Raw genomic sequence first — 21,388 nt, 5'->3', positions numbered from 1 at the left:
CTCATGCCAGAACACAAATGCCCAGAGATTCCTTGATTTTGTCAATGCAAATGTCTTGGAACAGCTAGTCAATACCCCCACAAGGGGTGATAATGTCTTGGACTTTGTATTAACCAATATGAGTAACCACTGCAGCATCCCTATAGTATCTTCCTCCCTGGTAGGATCTGACCACAAAGCAGTCACTTTTGAAGTCACCATCTCTCCCAACCCCTATTTAGCTAGGATGAAACATAAAAACTTCTCCACAGCTGAATACAGCCTCCTGAGGGATGGTATAAACAACTTCACATCCCCCTCCCCCTCTGTAGGAACTGGCACCAATATCCTAAACTACACCAAAGCACTATACAATTATTTATACAGATGCATGAAATCAGGAATACCCAACAGGACTAAGTCATCCTCTGCAAGAAAGAGTAAACCTGTCTGTTTGACATCTGCAATAAATAAACTCTATAACAAAAGGAAAGAAATTCCTGACCAAGACCAAGAAGGAGCAGGTGCCCAATTGGAAGCAATGTCTCCTTAGCCTGAACAAGCAAATAAGAGAAGTAGTGAAATCCTCCAAAGCAAACTTCGAGTCGAAATTGGCCACATCTACTAGAGACAATCAAAAGACCTTCTTCACATATGTTCGCAACCTCAAAGGAAGCACCCAGATCTGTTCACAACTGGTGGTCAAGGACACCGCATATACAAATGCCGTAGATATAGCAAACTTGCTGGCTGACAGATTCAGTGAAAACTTTACCCCTCTGTCCCCCATCAATAAATCAGGACATCCCCAGTACCTGCCCCCTTCACCTTATATCTAGTGAACAGGTCATCACTATTCTTTCAAAGGCAAAACCTACAGCCTGCATGGGACCCGATAACATCCCAGGCTGCATCCTACATGAACTCAGGCAGGAAGCTGCAGCACCATTAGGCACCCTATTCAACCAAAGCCTGAGTACTGGCTTCATCCCAGTTGAGTGGAGGACAGCCACTGTCATCCCTTTGATCTGGGAAATTATAGACCCATCAGCCTAATTAGCCTGATTTGCAAGGCCATGGACTGGATTATTATGGACCTCATTAACAAGGACATTGTCAGCCTCCAAACACTTGATCCCACACAGTTTGGCTTCGTCAAGGGGAGGTCATGTCTGCTAAATCTAGTCAGCTTCTTTGAGACAGTTACCAAAGCCTTGGACGAGGAGAAGATGGTGCACGCCACCTACCTTGACCTGGCCAAAGCCTTTGACACTATTCCCCACTTGGACATAATAGATAAACTCTTTCTCAACTAGGCATCAATCCATATGTTGCCAGATAGGTAGCAAACTAGCTCACTGATAGATCCCATGTAGTCAAAATAGGGGAAGCCACCTCAAACAGTAGACCTGTAACAAGCAGCATACCCCAGGGTTTGGCCTTGGGGTCTCTGTTATTTGGGATATACTTTTCTGAGGTGCAGGCCAAAACCAGTGTGCTATGGCTGACCAAGTTTGCAAATGACTGCAAGCTGGGTGCTGTCATCAATTTCCCTAGTGATGTGGTGTCAAAGGAAAAAAACTTCAAAGACCAATACACGTAAGGTTCAGTTAAGGCACATTTAATAACTTGCTGCAAGGAGACAAAAACATGCAAATACAGGATTTTGCCTAACTACTAACAGGAAGTATGCTATTCTTATACTATTCTACAAGACATGGCCTTCTATGGCTGACGTAATTAAACACAACTTTCAGTATTGTTTTACAGCAGATGTTACTCAGATTTTCTGCTGACATGACTGGATTTATGAAAAACATTTTGAGAAAAACAACCTGGCCTTGGTGGGCCATAGCCCATTACAACCTTCTATTGTGTAGTTCTAATACATGTGTTACATTTCAAAGTACTTCTCTAACTTAGGCACAAGCAAATGCTGATTGCAGTTCGTATTTTCAAGCAGTCTGTGTTCTAATTATCAATAGCTACTGCAGCTGCGTATTTTCTCACAGCACAAGCGGAACTCCTTGTCTAAATCTCATAACATTAATACAAGTGATATTGTTCTATTCATTATTTTCCTGACACAAGCAGAAATTATATGCTTTCCTGTAAATTTCCAAAGCATAAGCAAAGATTATAGCTGCGCATATTTCATGACAATACAAGGTTAGAAAGCTTCTGCAATTTGTACAGATTTATGCAGTGTGAAATAGAATAAATGTGTTAACCCTTTTCAAGCCTTAAATGCACTAAGCATATTACTAATACATACACTAATACATATTTTTCTGACATTTCCCCCCTTTTAATACTTTTATTCTACTTTCAAAATAAGCATAAACAGTTTTTTTCTTCCCTTAACCTCTTCCCACTTAGGATTTGCAGTTAAGAGAGTCATTCAGTTTAAACTTATGAAAGCATTTTCAATCTTTTAACAGTTCTTCAAACTCAGTACTTTGATATAAGGTTTCAGAAACTGACGTCTATAAAGTCTTTAATCAGTCTTTTCATGCAGGGGATGCCACAGCAAACACATACTCCCAGTAGGAGCATTCTTACACAAATGGCAATCAGGATGTTCATTAGGATAGTACCCCACCCCCAAACCATTTCTGGAAAAAGTCCATCAGTGGGTTTGGTCCTGGTTTGGTCATGGCCGACACTTGCTGAATTACCTCAAGGTGATTGTCTATCTCATGTTTATGGTCAGGAATATACAAACAGCACTCCTCCTGGATTAAAGCGCAAGTACCGCTTCTTGCCGCTAGGGTGAAGTCGAGAGCCATGTGGTTTTGAAGCACTACAGTTCTCATGGCATTCAGTTCATCAGTCACCAATTCGATAGCGGAAAAAGTTGCATTGCTCATTATTTTGAGAAGTTTTGACAGTTTTCTCAGCTCCCAGATCAATTTCACTGCTCCATATGCTGGTAATATGCCTGCCCACGATATAACACTATCACTCAAGTCCATGTGTGTCAGCCCATTGCCTATAGAATGATGGTTTTTCCAACGCGCATCGATTTGCCCCACTGGATTCACAGGTTTCTTGATGACTTCTCGGACATTCCAAATTTTTCCTCGAGGCAAAACTGCAGTGTGTCATATGGCCGGAACCAGGTAACCCAAAAAACAACTGCCGGACCAATTCTCAGGTAACCACTTGTATGCCTTTCTGCCACATACAAAATAACAGTCCTCTACTTTAGTAGTAACTTTGCTATGAATATACACTTGCCTTGCATGAAACATTTTTTAATCAATTATAGACAGTTATTTATAAAGAACAGAATTATGTTTTACTTCATTAATTGTTTTGTGCATCAATTCAAGAAATGAATCATAGTTTGTATCACAATAAGACTGCAACAGATGTTTAGAATTCAACAAATTTCTCATCTACTCTGCTAGTGTGCAGTCGGCTTCCTGGTCTGCGGGCATGAGAGGTTTCCACTGAGGTATATAATAAGCCCTTCCAAATAGTTTTTCAAAATGAGTCAATCCTTTTGCATTTGGAACAGTTCTCATGCTCAACAGTGCCAGGGGCAGACAGTACACCCAATTTCTCTGTGTTTCTTCTATTAACTTCCTTAGCTTACTCTTTAAAATCCCATTATGCCTCTCTACTAACCCTGCAGATTGCGGATGATATGCACAATGATTTTTTAAAGAAATACCAAAATGTTTACTTAACTGTTGTATGGTTTGGTTCACAAAGTGTGTACCATTGTCACTGCAGATCCTTTCTGGAATGCCGAATCTAGGGATGATTTCTTTAACGAAAATTTTTGCTACGGTAGCCGCATCTGGATTTTTAGTCAGAAAGGCTTCCACCCATCTGGAAAACATATCTACAATGACAAGACAATACTTCTTATTTTCACATTTGTTCAATTCTATGAAATCCATACAGATAGTATGAAACAGATATGGTGGTGTAGGGAAACTCCCTTGCTTGGGCTTTAATGCCCCTTGTGCATGATGTTTGTTACAAACATGGCACATTAAACAAAATTTTTTAGAGTAGTTTAAGAATACACATGTCGTGAACACTCGGTTTACCAGCTGTACCATCCCCCCTGTTGAGACATGGCATTGCCCATGGCTCAACAAAGCTGCATATCTAAACAAATTAGATGGTAATATCGGTTTCCCTTCTTTAGAGATGTACAGCCCCTTTTCGAGAATTGCTCCTCGTTTTACCCATCTTTGTTTTTCAGCTTGCATAGTAAGTGTCTGCATTGTCTTTAACATTTCTAAGTCTAAAATCTCAGAGGGTTGTAATTCCTCATTCAAAAGAAATACTTCCGAAGCTGCCTGTTTTGCAGCTGTATCAGCTCTCGCATTACCTTTTGAAGTCCTATCCTGTTACTTGGTATGAGCTGTGCATTTACAAATAGCTTCTTTCTGAGGTAACTGAATAGATTCTAAAAGCTCTAAAATTAACTGTGCATGATTGATTGGTTTGCCAGTAGATGTTATCATTCCTTGATTTTTCCACTGTTGCGCAAAAACATGTACAGTAGAAAAAGCATACTGGCTGTCAGTAAAAACGTTCACACATTTACCCTTTGCTAAGGTACATGCCCGTGTCAAGGCAATCAATTCTGCTGCCTGTGCAGATAAATTGTGTGGTAAGGGTTTCGCTTCTATAATCTCAGTATCAGGAACTACTGCATATCCTACTAGGTTCTGTCCTGCAGGACCCCTTTTGCACGAACCATCCACGTAGTATGTCACCTCAGCATTATCCAAGGGGACATCCATAAGATCTTTTCTAGGCAGTGTCTTTTGCTCAATTGCCTGCAGGCAGCTGTGCGGTGTGCCATCTGCAGGGGTTGGGAGCAAGGTAGAAGGGTTCAAAGTCGTGCATCATTCAATTGTCATATGAGGTTGGCTCAACAATATAGTCATATAGAAAAGATGCCTAGCAGGGGAAAGATATGCTACCTTCTCTTGCAGTAAAATAATTACGACTGCATGAGGCACTCTCAATGTGAGAGGGTGGAACAAAACTACTGAGGCTGAAACCTGTACTGTCATTGCAGCTGCAACTACTGCTTGTACACAGTGAGGTAAAGACCGTGCCACTGGGTCTAGTTGTGATGAATAATAAGCAATAGGCGTTACTTGTCCCCATGCTGCTGTGTTAACACTGATGTCATATAACCTTGCTTACAATCTACAGTTTGGAAAAAACATTTATGATAGTTTGGTAAGCCCAAAACTAATGAGGACGCTATTAACTGTTTCAGTTTGCAGAAATCAGATTCTGCTTCTGGTGTCCATTGTAACAAATCCTGTGCTGCCATAGGCTTTTTATATATCAAGTTAGTCAGCGGTGCAGATTCCAAGGCGTAGTTTGGAATCCAGCTCCGGCAGAAATTAGTCGTACCCAGGAAGGATATCATTTCCTTCTTGGTAGTGGGTTTTGGTGCTTGTAAAATCGCTACTTTTCTGTCCTCATCTAATGTCCTGCTCTCTTTGGATATTACATATCCTAGGTATTTAACTTGTTTTTTCCAAAGCTGCAGTTTATTTTTGTTTACTTTATGTCCTTCAGTGGCTAAAAATTGTAATAGCGCTATGGTATCTTCTTTGCAATCTTGCTGGGTGGGGGCCACCAGCAGGATATCATCAACATAAAGTAAAATCTGACTACCTCTTGGTGGGGTAAATCCCGCCAAGTTGCTTGCCATTTCTTGTCGGACTTTCACAATATCCCTGTGGTAGTCACGTATATGTATACCTTTTCCCCTGAAATGTGAATGCAAACCAATATTGGCTGTCAGGGTGTATCAGTATCGAAAAGAACGCATTGCTGATATCTACCACAGAAAAATATTTCTGTTGAGGTTTTAAATCATTCAACAGGGTGTGTGGGTCTAGCACCATAGGTGCCCTTAGTATTGCTGCATCATTTACAGCTTGTAAATCTTGGACCATACACCACTCTCCATTCGCTTTCTTAACTGGAAATAAGGGTGTGTTACATGGTGAATCAAGAGATTCCACCAGCACCCCTTCCTTAAGTAAAGCTGCTATAATAGGTTTGATACCTACCTCTGCATCTTTTCTTAAGGGATACTGTCTTTTCTGTGGTCTAAATGCTGACTTTGGCATGATAGTAACTGGTCCCGCTGTACAAATAAGTCCTACATCTGACTTTCCTGTTGACCAAAGAGTTTCTGGTATATTCTGTAAGGCATTCTCTTCCTCCTTTAATAGGAGTACTAATCAGCTGTTCTTGCTAGACTGCAAGTGCACGGCTGGGTGGGTTTGAGTTATCCAATTCAACTGCTGCCTTTGTATTCCTTGTTCTGACAGTTCTAACTCTGTCTGATTTTCCCATCTCGTGACTTTTTCTCCTAGGTCTACCCATTTTACATTATTGTCCTTAGTTAAGCTAACATATGGTAATCAATTAGATTTATAGAGTGCAAATAACTCCTGGGGCAATGAACAGCTGGCTACACTGTTCCCTTTTATGTCCCAGTACAGATTACGTAATATCAATCTGTTTGCACGATTTCTAAACAATTCTTGCTCATATTCCTTATCAGGTCCTGGTGTATTACAATAATACAGAGTACAGTGCAACAAATGTTGTTTGTCAGTGTCAAGGGAGAGGAACTTGCTGATGGCTATGTTCATCAACTCTGCGGTCACTGCCCCTGGACCAGTCATAACCAAGTCCTGGCTGTACCAATAAAACATTTCACCCTCCGATTGCACTGCAAAGGTATTAATTTGTCGCTGTGCTTCCATGCCCTGCATAGTCGGAACTACTGCTATACCAAATAGCTGCATAAGGTCTCTGCCCAAGAGGTTTACCGGGCATTTTGCAGAAACAACAATTTTACTTTTCTGGGTCAATCCTGAAACAGGATCAGTTATTGCAATATTATAGGAGAGGGGCTCCCGATACAGGTGTCCATTAGCTGCTTTCACTAGTATGTAATCAGGTGACTCTGAATTCTCTGGCAGTTTGCAGGGATGTATCAGGGTCTGTGATGCCCCTGAGTCACACAAGAATTTGATTTCCCTCCCTTCTACCAGGAGGGTAACTTCGGTTTTGTGTCTGCTAAATAGAGCTCTAAGCTCAATAAAGCTAAATCCAATATTTCATTTTCTTCACTATCCGTAACTTCCTGCACTTCCTCTATTTCTTCTGTCACATCCTCTACTCCCTCTATCACATTCTCATTTGTCATTTCTCTGCTATCCCCTTCTAGTGATTCTTGACTATCATATAGTCAGTCCTCACCCTCCTTGTCTTCTATGGTTGCCTTCTTGTTTTTCTTGCAATCCCTTGCCAAGTGTCCCTTTTTACCGCATTTGAAACATTCACCCCTTTTCTTTCGCCCTTCAAAGTCCTCTGATCGCTGATCAGATTGTCTGTTTCCCTGGGCATTTCTCTTGCCCTTTTTCCCAGACTGTACTACATAAACTTCTGCTCCATCTTCTACAGAAAATACTTGAGCTTTCTTTTTCTTTTTGCTATTAAAATGCCTTTCGGCATGCCTAGCATATTCAAGTAATGACTGTAACCTGCTTGTACGATGATCTACCATGTGCTTCGTAATAAAACTGCTTATGGGTACAATGCTGCCTTTCAAAAATGCATTCTTTAACTGCTGCTCATATGGGGAATCTTGTGTTTGATCTTCAGGAACCTGCATTCCTCAATGGTTATTAAAACATTCTAACAGTCTGGCATAATATCTGTCAATAGTTTCACCTTCTTGTTGGATGCATTGATTAATGCAAGTCCAGTCTGCCCTAGGCTTCCATTTCTCAGAAATGCGGTCTGTAAGACCTTTCACTCTGTTGTCTAGTTCTGCGCTGCTATGTGAGAGGGGCCTGAGTGCAGCGTCACAGGGATTCCAGTTGCCACTGATCATGTGCCAATCTGGTCCCACAATTTGTCTGACTACTTTTTCTACCTCTTCTCCATTTAAATTATAACTCAGCCCCATTCCTTGTAAATCTTCTAAGAACTTTCTAAAATTAACTTTTGGATGGGGAATTCCCTCAGTGGCTTTCTGGATATCTTCCGGAGTCCAGGGTCTGTACACTAGATTAGTTGTGTCCTGACCTTCTTGCCCTGCCTGAGGATTAGGCACTTCTATGAGTGGGCATATTTCTTCTTCACTCATAGATTGTGAATTTCTACCCATTTGATATAATTCAGTCTCCCCTTTTGAATTACCTGCCCGTGTTCGAGACCTGATCTCGATGGGATCTGTAACAAACGGTTTTGCTTTTGTAGTGTCTCTATTTACGGTAACAACAGGATACCGCGGGGGTGGACTAACTTGTTCACTTGCTTCATATTCTGCTAAGGGAGGCAGAGGGGCCGATGCTATTACTAAGTTATTGCCCTACTTATCTAAAAACATTGCTTTTGAATTATTGCTTTTTTGTTCCCTGTGGTTTACTTCCTCAATCCACCTGTGTGCCCGAGGAATTCCTAATTGGCGCTGCTTTTTTACCCGACCTTTAGAATTGGTTTTAAGCTGTTTGACAAGTTTGATAAGTGAGGATTTTTCTAATTTTCCATCAAATTCATACTTATTAACCCATTTTGAGTAGTATTTAATATTATCAGCACGCTGTGACTGCATGTATTTTGCGTCTTCGGTTAACGGCGGATTTTGGGGTCTTTTTGTGCAATTATTACCCATTTTGTTCTACCCTTTTAATCATTACGTAACTCCTTATTTTTAACGTGGTACCACGGATTTGTTATAGTCTCTTCAGAATGACTGCCTACCTGCTCTGTTTTCCTGATCTATGACAAGACAGTAATCTTTTCTGTCCCTGACTTGTAAAAATACAGTCCTGACAAAAACAATACAAATCTAGTCCCTGATCTAAAACAGAAAAAAAAGGTAGATTCACCTTACCTGAGCCTTCGTGATTGATCACCTGGTTCGTGAAAAACACGTCCTTCAGTCACAGATCAGAAAGTGGCTGGCCTCTTTTGTACGACAATTCAGTTGGAGGGCTTTTCAAATGAGAAGAACTGATGTGGTTTCTTCCCCGTACGGTTTCAAGCCACCTGGCCTGTCTGATCCGAGGCGAAGTGAGGGTTTCTGGTCCGAAGGACCAATCTGTCAAAGGAAAAAACTTCAAAGACCAATACACATAAGGTTCAGTTAAGGCACATTTAATAACTTGCTGCACGGAGACAAAAACATGCAAATACATGATTTTGCCTAACTACTAACAGGAAGTATGCTATTCTTATACTATTCTACAAGACATGGCCTTCTATGGCTGACGTAATTAAACACAATTTTCAGTACTGTTTTACAGCAGATGTTACTCAGAATTTCTGCTGACATGACTGGATTTATGAAAAACATTTTGAGAAAAACAACCTGGCCTTGCTGGGCCCTAGCCCGTTGCAAGCTTCTATTGTGTCGTTCTAATACATGTGTTACATTTTAAGGTACTTCTCTAACTTAGGCACAAGCAAATGCTGATTGCAGTTCAGATTTTCAAGCAGTCTTTGTTCTAATTATCTATAGCTTCTGCAGCTATTTTCTTACAGCACAAGCGGAACTCCTTGTCTAAGTCTCATAACATTAATACAAGTGATATTGTTCTATTCATTATTTTCCTGATACAAGTAGAAATTATCTGCTTTCCTGTAAATTTCCAAAACATAAGCAAAGATTATAGCTGTGCATATTTCATGACAATACAAGGTTAGAAAGCTTCTTCTATTTGTACAGATTTATGCAGTGTGAAATAGAATAAATGTGTTAACCCTTTGCACTAAGCATATTACTAATATATACATTAATACATATTTTTCTGACATGTAGGCATCCTCCAAGTGGGTCTCACTCAGACAGAAACATGGTCTCAAGCTGAATACCAAAAAATGCATCATCATCATCATCCCCTTTGCAGTGAGTGATGTCCATACAAATTATAACATTAATAACAATGTCCTAAGCACTCAATCAGTCATAAGGGATTTGGGCACCCAGGTTGACAGCAGCCTGACTTTTGACCAGCATATTTCTTCCATGGGACGGAAAGCCTTCTACATGGCCCACCTCATAAGTAAGGGTATCTCATCCAGGGACAAGGAGGTCATAACATCCCTGTATTCTTCCCTTATAAGGCCCATTATTGAGTACAATGCACCTTTTGGCATGTACCTCGCAAAGCACATGCAGCAGCTGGGGAGATCACAGAGGTTCCTCACCGGGAGAATCCAGGGCCTCAAACATCTACCATACCTCTATCCCTCTATTTAGTTTCATACAGACTCCTCAGAGGTGACCTCTGTCTGGCATACAAGGCGATCATGGACCCCACCTTGATGAGACTGCTGCATATCCGCAAGTCAACCTCCACTCAAGTAACCCACATGTGTGGCCTCAGCCTTGTCTGTGACATCAACAAGACTTGTTGGAGGGACAGATTTATGTCCCAGTGACTCCTTCATCTTTGGAATAGACTCCCTCTCCACATCAAGCAAAGTATCTCTTTACCCCTTTTAAGCACAACCTGGATAACTGAATGGGAAACAGAAAATATACCCTTGGGATTCCACCATGTCCCTGCTGGACAGGAGTATTGGGTGCTGATTTGTCTAAACATTTGCTAAATTCTTGGCTAGGCTTATAAGGGCCACAGGGCCAATAGCATAGTAACCTACTATGATCCTATGAAAACAAAACAAAATAAAATAAAACAAACAGGTTTTGAGAAAAATGAATGTGCTAATCAGATACTGAATCAATGAGCACTTAATAATGTGTGAGTGACACGGTAATGTTTTATTGAAAGCAGTTGTGTAGAACAACAGAGGACTGGTATGCAATGAGTGATAATAAGACTTTCTCTGCCTTCATCATGCACACTGTGCACCACATCTCTTATTGTCTGCTTCTGTATTGAACATCATTCATAAGTTGGCACTAGGTTATTGGCCCTAGGGCCTATATAAGCCGAGCCAAAAAGGTACCCTGGCTTTCGCCACCCCAGTGTCACCATTTTCACTCTTTAAATCTTGTTGCTCTGTCATGGGTGCAGCCAAATTGTTGAGGTTTATTACTAAGCTAGGGATAACAGTGAATATCTCAAACAAATATGAATCTCCAAGTATAGTACAGAAACATACAGGTTGGGATGGATGAAAACTATCAATACACATGCTGAGTAACTTAGCTGGGGTGGGGTAGAGGGAGCAGCTACCCCAAATGTAAAATACTAGGGGGTGCAATCATAAGATGCCATCTGGTCTTTATTGCAGTGCATTGCCATCATTCAAGCACCAGCACTGCATTTGTGGGCAGAACTGAAGCACTCATTACTTTGCTTGTGGCATTGCTGATTGCTTTCTACAGTGTAGCAAGCAGTTTACTACAGTTTAAAGGGAAAGTCACACACACACACACACACACACACACACACACACACACACACACACACACACACACACACACACACACACTCAAGAGTTTTGCAGTAGTTACCTGCTGTAGCAATAATAGCCTAGAATCCTGCCATATGATCACATAGTTGTATGCAGTCATAAAATGGCTTATACTTTTTTCACTTCACTCACCAAATAATATGGTAGAACTATTCTTTGTATCTCTCTACAATGCTGTGCCAATCTAATAGTTCTCAGAATGCATGTATTACTAATTAGCATTAGTCGAGCTCTGGGACTCTTGCATTTGCAAGCAGCCTTCACTGCTGAGATCAGTATAGTGCTACAAACTGGAATGATCTTACCGCTATAGCACTACTGTGGTCTCTGAATCACTCTGGCAAAATGCACAGACCAAGCGTGTTGTAAACAGCATTGCAGAGTGCATTATGCATTTCTGAATCCTGAACACAGTGTCGGAATACATCAGGCTCAGTCTGCTATGGGCACAGTTGCAGTAAAAGTTGACAGTGGTAAAAATAAACCATATTAGTGCAATCTAAAACTGATTTCTTGTTTCCAGATCAAGGTTTAACATAATTATTACTGCTAGTAAAATAACATTATTTTGCTTTAGTGAATTCATTTGATTAAGCTGACTTTTCTAGTACTTCCTGGTGTATCATGTTTGTTATGTAACCACTGAGATAATGATATGTTTGTTCATATTCTGGACTAAATACAGCTACTCCATTCACCCTCATATTTTATACAATAACATGATTATCGTCATTCAATCAACCAGCCTTTCAAATCACAGATGTGCACTCGTTGGTGTTCACAAATGTTTTCATCAACCTTAATGAGATTAGTCATGAAGTTATGGACGTAGATGTCTTTTATTATTGTGATAATTAAAATGCAAAGTAAATGCCAGGGAAGCTGAATTTTTTTTATAAGATCTTCAGTGGAAATTCTAAATGTTCTTAAGCCCACACACCGGCCATTGCATTTCATTTTCTTTGAAAATAGGAAATCAAAGTGTTTTTATTTTTCAGATGGGTAAATAATCAAGGTGCTCTGCAAAAGTAAGCCATGGACACGAAGATGAATCAGCATACAATGACAATGAATTTTATCATTCTTTTATTACTGTATGCTTTGTAAGTGACATTGCACCAGTGAGAGGAAGACAATCATAAATACTTTTAACTCCATTCTACTTATTTAAGCATGCAAACATCTTTCAAATATGATGCCTAGGTATATGTACCAAAACTTGAAAAGTATGGAAGCGTTTGTTTATATGTCTATGTGTGTGTTTCTGGTGTTTTACCTCAACATGTATGTTCATAATGTCATGACCTGTTTTGTTATGGATGTATAAAAAATGTTTTGAAAATCAAAGACATCAATCTGCGATTTGAAGACTAGGTGTCTGAACAAGTATTATTATGCTATTGTGTGAAATATCTCTTGTTCTCTAGCTGGAAGAAATCATTGTTTAACACTGTATTGTGAAAATGATGACCAGGGTATACTTCCATGGGGCTTTAGACAATGCTGGCTGTAGAACTAAGCTGAAGAATGACTTCCCAAGGAAATCTCTTTTGTCATCTTGGTACTACTCATGGTACAGGAGCCCTACTGTTTGTTATGGGCCAGTTGATTGATGCTCAGAATGTCATACCTAAAAGATCATCAGTGTACTGGCATGGCAATGAAACTTGGAGAAGTGTGTGAAGGTGAGTGTTGAATTCAACTCACATTCCCCTTCTTCTCCATTATTAGCATTCATGTTATAAATTTCATGTATGTTGTAAGACTCTGACATTCGATTATATGACACACCTTGCCCTATATGCATACTTCATAGTACTACAATATTTCCTGTGCATACTTTGTTCACATATCAGCAATTCTTCACTAAACAGGGTACATATAGCAGGTATGGATCAGTGTTCCTGGGATCAGTCATGTTTTTACTTAAAGCCCTAAATCATTATTGTTAAGAATATGTAGAACAAACACAGACAAGAGCAGAATTCTTACAAACAAAATTTCATTTTCCACTCTGCTGAAGTATTACCCTGCCTGAGGCCATAATGCCACTACTTCAGCTTTATGTACTCCTGTCTTCTTTATGTAGAAGTCATTAAAGGCTGCATATTATTACACATAGGAACTGCAAGGTTTCCATCTAAACAGCCACAGATTTAAATGCTATATGTGTGCATCTCCTACTATATATATATATATATATATATATATATATATATGTGTGTGTGTGTGTAAATTTGCTTTTTGCATAGTGTTGAAACTTCATTTTGAAAAATTGGAGCTTAGTAATGTTTCACTGAGACTACTTGTATTTGTTTCTGACCTCCTGGGCACTGTGAGTAAATTATAGGAGATACATTTACTGTAAAACAATAAAATCCTTTAGTCATTTGTGAGAAAACAATTAAATAAGTTAACAACTAATAATTTGGTGCTAACCGTTGCCTGTTTTCATGACAATACCATTCATTGTAGCAAAGTTGCTTGTTGTGTTAAATACACCAATACAGGATTAGCACTTATCTGTTAGGTACTGTCATTTGCATAAGTTATTTCAGTGAAAGGACATCTAGAATAATTTAGTCTTGTTTCTTATATTCTGATATGATATATCCAGGTCAGAAGTGGGGAAAGTGCTTTTTGTGTAATTACAAATAAAATTTATGTGCATGGGAAATTTATAAAGTCACCTAAATGTTACAATCTGGCCAATAACTACCAGTTTTTCTTAATGGTCCTTTTACCTATGTTACATGCAATAACATTCTTAAAATAATAATCTGCATAGTAAATAAATTAAGTTTTTTTTTTATAAATGTTTAAAGGAAATGCTTAATAAATGACAAGTGCATCAGCAGAACACCAGGTTTATAGATTATGATTTTTGTTGTCTACATCATTTTTCCTAGGCCACTGAAAGGAATTCCATCTCTAACTTGCTGTCATTATCATTTAAGTGGTTCAGTGGAAATGGTAAACAAACAAGTTTTGAAAAAGTAGGACTACATTTTTGGATTATGCGGTGGTGGTGCTGCGGTAGCGTTGTCGCCTCATAGCAAGACGTCGTCCCGTTTGATTCTCAGCTAGAGCATCTTCTGTATGGAAGCATACATGAATGGAGCATGCCTTCATTGAAGGTTGTGCATCAGGGCTGGTAACCCGGTATGTAAAAATCCACTACCAATCATTACCGGACCGGAGTTCCGCTGTGGCGACCCCTAACCAGGAAAAGCCAAAAGAAACAAACAAACATCTTGTTCAAAGAAATGTACAAATGTTTTGTGGACATTCAAGCTATAAGAGCTAAAGCATCTGTAAGAGTGGAAGTGGTGACCTTAGACTTAAAATGGTACTTTTCCTTTAACGGGGCAGCAGTCGTCAGCAAACAAATGTTACCATGAAATGTACACAGAAAAGTACCACAAATTTTATATTAATTACACGTTCAGATTTTCACCAGATGTTCCTATTTTTCAAAGGCCTTTGTCCCCCATTTTCAGTGTGCGCAGGTTGACAGATATGCCTCACAGCATTAAAAATGTTAACACACTGACCCTTAGAAAGCAGCAGATGGCCAGCAAGAGGATCACGTCCTTATTTTTTCACAATATAACGTGTATGATTCACACTCTGTTTATGAAGTAACAGGGAATCTTTGTAAAACTGTCTGTATAACCGGCACTGAGTTGGGAGGAAATCAGTAGCACTCCCAGAACAAAGCCAAAATTAAAACCAGAGTAGAACAGCAAAATAAACAACACTGACAAAGAAGCACCACTGACTTCACATGAAGTGTACATTTTGCCTACTGCCCCCGTTAACGGTTTGCCCCCATTTTCAGTTCACATTTTCACCACATGTTCCTACTTTTCAAAGTGATTCATTAAAAATCTTAACACAGTGACCCTTAAAGATCAGCAGATGGTTGGAAGGAGGAGCACTTCCTTTTTTTTCACAATATAAATTTTGTGATTCACGCCCTATTTATGAAGTAACAGGGAATCTTTGTAAAACTGTCTGTATAACCGGCACTGACTTGGGAGGAAATCAGTAACCCTGGCAACAAAGCCAAAATTAAAACCACAATACGACAACAAAATAAGCAGCACTGACTTGCGACAAACAATCAGTAGTAGTCTGAGAACAAAGCCAAAAGAAAAAACAGAACACAACTGTAACATAAGTAGTACTGACATGTGAGAAAATCAATAGTACTTTGACAACGGAGACAACATTAAAACCAGAAAAAAATAAGCGGATGCTGCCCTGTTAATGGAAAACTACCCTTAAAATTTTTTGGGGATGTCTTGGGGGTGGGATATGAGATAACTGCCAGCATTTCAAATATCTATAATCATGTGGTTTTGAGATCTATGTGGTTACTGGTATATTGTTTGATATGTGTGTAAAGGTATGTGCTTATTGGTTGAAGGTGCATGTGTGTGTCCATGCATGCGCATGTGTGTCTATGTGCATGTGGGCCTGTGTGTGTGTGTGTGTGTGTGTGTGTGTGTGTGTGTGTGTGTGTGTGTGTGTGTGTGAGTGTCAGTTGGTTAATATTAATATGTTTTATAGCTACATATATTTTCAGAAGTTGCCTTGAAGAGGACCAATATAAGCTATCAACACAAACTTTTTATGATTCATTGTTGTGGCAATTAAAACATATCAGTATGTACCAGAGAAGCAGCTGCAGAGAATTTTACATGTGAGAACCAGGAATATGCACAGTTCCTTTCAATGAAATGTGATACTAATTTCATTTTTACTAACTGAACTTAAGTAAATTAGCTGCACCATGTGAACCCTCGGTTCTTCCATTTTATGAAACCCCAGGAATCCTCATTCCATTTTGATAATCTAGAGTGTCTGAATTCATTGGAAGCATTCATGTGTCTCATTTGCATAAAGCTTCATACTTGAAGACTATATTTTAATCTCCAGCAATGCACTGATCTGAAACCCTCCCCCTTATTTATTACTTTCATGTTAACACTTATGGTGGCGAGTCTTTCATCATAATGTGGAACCCTGTAGATTTTCTGGGCACTGGTATCTCTCAGTCCTCCAAAATATGATTACAAAATGAGCTTATTGAGTGATTGAATTCTTCTTTACAACATACATCTTTATTAAATTTTAACATATGACATAGACAATCTTACATTTATATAAATGAAAAATAAACAACATGACACCATTTTAGTTACAAACAGTATATATCAGACACCATTGAAACAACTGTAGTTGCAAACATTATACATCACTTATAGTCTATCCAGTCATTGTCAGTTAAGCATTATATGGCTCATTCAAATCCTGCTCTGCATATATTGTTCCCACAATTCCCATTTTTCCTATGTAGTTTGCTCTCTCTCTTTTCTAAATATCCCCGTTCCAGTTGTTTTATCTCTGTTACTATATTCATTACTTCTAGTAAAGCTGGTATAGACTTTGATTTCCATTTTCTAGTAATTGCTTTTTTGGCAACCACCATAATTAGACTCAACAAGGCTTTACTATGTCTAGGCAATTTGCGATTCTATATGATAACTCAAAAAAATCATCTCCCCAATCAATCCAATCTGCTCACCCAGCATCTCCGACAGAGTGGTCTCCAGGGAATCCCTAAAGTCTGCCAGCTCATTACAGTCCCCAAAAATATGTTTCTGGCCACCTCTTTCTTGCCTGTCACACCTCCAACATTTGCTATCCACCTGAGGAAAAATTTGTTGGAGTCTACTTGGGGTATAAAAATACCTAAGTTAACACTTCCAGGCAAAGATCCTAAATCTTCTAGACTTTGTTGCATATTTGGGAGAATTGCTTATCCAATCTCTCTTCCCAATCCTTTCTGAGCTCCTCTGATTTATCATGCCATATTTTATATGCTTTACTAATTATTCCTTTTTTAACAGCAGCTTCTCTTCTAAAGTAGATTCTACTAAAAACTCTACCAGTGCTGGTCTTTCATTTACGACCCCCCTATTTCTTTCTCTTTGCCTATACTCTGATACCAATCCTTGATAGGGAAGGGAATCTCTAACCTGCAGTTCAGATAAATTCTTGGCCTCTTCCCATTCTATCACCTTTCCCTCTCTAGTTATTTGCTCCCAATACCTTGGTTCCTTTTTCAGTTTTCTACAATAAATTCCAGCCCCTCCTGCCTATTATCTGTATCCCTAACCACAGTCATCCCTATCATCAGAATCTCTTTTCTCCATTCTCGTGCTGGTTTGGTTCTTAGAATACTCCCTACTATTTTATGAATATAATACTCTTTTTGATTTTTGTTGTTCTGCTTAAGAGTCTGAATCCAAAATCCCAATTTCTCCTTATTGAGTGATTGAATTCTTGTCTAAGAAGACAACTATACATACCTCTCAACTGTACAGATTTTCGCAGCATGTCTAGATTTTGGGTCTATATTATATTGTTGAAAGCTCACAATGTCGACTCTGAATTGTTCGATACTAAAATGTCGAACTACAAAAATAGCGAATGGCCATATAACTGATTTCTTTCCAACGGAAAGAAATCAGTTGGCCAAACACCAACGACACACATAAACAAATATATTTAAGTGGGGGGCTTCAGACCCCTCAACGTCACACACCCCCCAACTAAATATTCTAACTCTGAGACCGCACTACACTCAAGAAAATGGCAGGTGCCAGAGAATGGCCAACCGATTTCTTTCCGTTGGAAAGAAATCGGGTATTTGGCCATTCGCTATTTTTGTAGTACGACATTTTGGTGTCGAACAATTCAGAGTCGACATTGTGAGCTGTCAACAATATGATATAGACCCCAGATTTTTGCCTTATATTTTTGGTCCATTTTTCATAAAATTGTGGCTTTCTGGCAAATTAGTGGCAAATCATTAAAGATTGAAGTTAGAAAATAATGATAGACATTTGAGTTTTAGACTTCATACCCTTCAGAAAATTCATGCTAATGCAAAACCTGTTATTCTACCAACTTTCTAAGTTTGTAAGAGCAGTATTTAAAATTGTCCATATTTGTACCACTTTTTTCATGGCTGTGTCCAATTTCTTACTTTAAGATGTACTATATCATTCTTGGAAACAGCAAAAAAGGAGAATATAAACTTTTTTGAACAAAGAAAGGTTTAAGTGCCACAGTCTCAGTGTGTCCATACTTCATGATTAGCTGTCATAATTGAAATTTTCAGGAAATGGAAATATATCTAAATGTACAGACTATGCAACTAACAACAATATTAGATGAAACAAGTTCAGTACAGCAATGGGCCAGAAGAGATGGATTTCAATTAAGAATTGTAAAGGAAGGGAGTTATGAGCTTATTGTGCTATACTGTCTCATTGTCTCATTCATTGCTGTGCTCAGCCTTTGTGGGGCTGATGGCAACTCTGAAGGTATTTCTAGCTAACTCTGGATAGCATTCATTTTCTTATGTGCCTCATAATTGTAATTTGCTGCCATGGTGGCTTTTGAAGTGCCCATCATTGGTTGCCTTCAAATGGGCACTTAAAACATATATATTTGGCTTGGCATATGATGAAATTGGATAATTAGGTTTATTTACTATTTATTACCTACTTATTTATTTATTTATCCATCATGTATCAGTTTTGTTCTTTGCATTAAATTGACTTTTTTGCATTTATTATTATGATTTTTGTGATAAAAATCTTAATAAAACTGAAATTGAATCATCTAGACACCACCTAACTACACCATCCTCTGGTTGTGATTCAGGAAAAGTCATTTAATCAAAGAGGCTAAGGATTTCAAAGGGACTTGTAAGTTGACTCAGGGAGCCACAGTTTGTGAAAGGGTCATAGTTACCGGCAGCCACAAGTGATTTGGCAAAACAAAGTGTGGCACTAGGAATTGACTGCCAAAATAAATAAAAAAAAGAACATTGCACCTACTCCACATTCTGTACATATCAAGGTTAATTCCATACACTGACACACTGTCTTGCCTGATATGATAAGTAAATCAATTGACACAATGTTTTGCCTGATATAATGAGTGAATCATAATCCAGATGGGATTTTGTGTTTTTTTTATTTTTTACACTTAATGTATATTTTGTCATTATGTAGTAGAACTTTACAGGAAAAGATTTTCAGACTCAAGTATTGGAGCAAGAGCAGACTTGTAGATTTGGATGACAGACAAAGCTTATTGTTGAGTTTGACAGCTAGGTTACAGTGGTACACTTTGCAAAATATTAGCTGAGATGAACAGCTCCCTGGAAAGACTGCCACTAGCATCATAGTACTAGTTAGCCAACTCCTTTCCTCCTTGTATGTAACAGCCTGCAAGTATTACAGTTCTAGTTAGCCAGCTCTTTTTCTCTCTCTGTATGTAATAGTCCACTGGTATCCCAGTACTAGTTAGCCAGCTCCTTTTCTCTTTATATGTAACAGTCTGCAAGTATTACAGTACTAGTTAGCCAGTTCCTTTTCGCTCTGTATGTAACAGTAAAATTAGTATCACAGTACTAGTTAGCCAACTCCTTTTCTCTTTCTATGTAACAGTCTGCAAGTATTACAGTACTAGTTAGCCAGCTCATTTTTCTCTCTCTCTGTATGTAACAGTCCATTAGTATCACAGTACTAGTTATCCAGCTCCATTTTCCCTCTGTATATAATTGTCACTAGTATCACAGTACAAGTTAGCCAGTTATTTTTGTCTCTGTATGTATCAGTCACAGTACTAGTTAGCCAGGTCTTTTTTTCTCTGTATATAACAATTAACTAGTATCACAGCACTAGTTTGCCAGCTCATTTTTTTCACTGTATATAACAGTCTACCATTATCACAGTACTGGTTAGTCAGCTCCTTTTCCCTCTCTATACAACAGTGGGGCCATGCTATTTAATGGGGAGGAGCAGAAGACAAATTTCTTCCCAGGCTTTGTAAGAGGAACATTGGATTTTATGAATGCCCTTTTGTTAGCTTAGAAATAATCCATTGTGTGTTGAACATGAATCTTAAAAGAAAAAAAAATTGTAATGCAGGACTTGGTAACAAATATAACTTGAGTACCATGTGTAGACAGGAGAGTTTATAGAGGATCAGATTTGCCTTTGCCCTGATCCTACATCTTATGTGGTCTTCCTTACTGTCAAAAATCAAAAATGTTAAGAATTAGAAGAATACAAGGACATCTGAATTCATTTGATCATTTTCAATACTGCAGCCTCAAAAATGATAAGCCATTTCCTGGTATGGTATGAAAGAAAAAATGTCTGCAGCATTTCCCAAGTTTTTTCCAGAAGGATTTTATAGGCGTGTGTGTAAAAATACCATTTGGACAGAGAACGACTCTTTACAGTTGTGATTATGAAGCACTCTCAGAAACTGACCATGTCAGTGCTCATCTTCCCTAATATTGTAATATCTATTTTTTGTCCTTAGATTTTAATGCTTTAAATAAAGGCCGCATTTTAATTCCCTGTGTCAGGAGAGAAGCTAGGAATTTAGCATCAGCTCTAATGTGAAACCCTTTAAAATACATAGTTTTCCTTGTCCAAGCAGTTAGCAAAAATAAACTTTTTATATTGATATACCCCAGGATTTAATAAAATCTGTCTAGGCACTATGTAGAGCCTACATGGAATGTATCCATGTACACGGCCATGGTTCCCCCTTGGCAGTGCATTATGCATATTAATGATGGAGCACTACTGAGGGACAGCATAGGAACAGGGTTATTGAATCTATGTAGCGGAGAAGTGTAGAGGCTACCCATGGTTGTAGATGTCTGATCAGATGTTATGTACAGGATGAGGCTCCCTGTCCCTGTAAAGCTCCCAACTACTGTTGAAATGCTGTGAAATGTTCTAAATGTGGAATATTTTATTTTCTTGGATTTTATTTTTAATTGCTGTATGTTTGCATGTCTCGGCGCAGAGTGCAGCAATGCCAAGCTGCACTTATGTATAGA

This window comes from Protopterus annectens, chromosome 2.part1 (genome assembly GCF_019279795.1).
Source record: "Protopterus annectens isolate FY-2018-M chromosome 2.part1, PAN1.0, whole genome shotgun sequence".
NCBI classification, from domain to species: Eukaryota; Metazoa; Chordata; order Ceratodontiformes; family Protopteridae; genus Protopterus; species Protopterus annectens.
The sequence above is the reverse complement of the archived record's forward strand: the minus strand, read 5'-3'. Positions refer to the sequence as shown.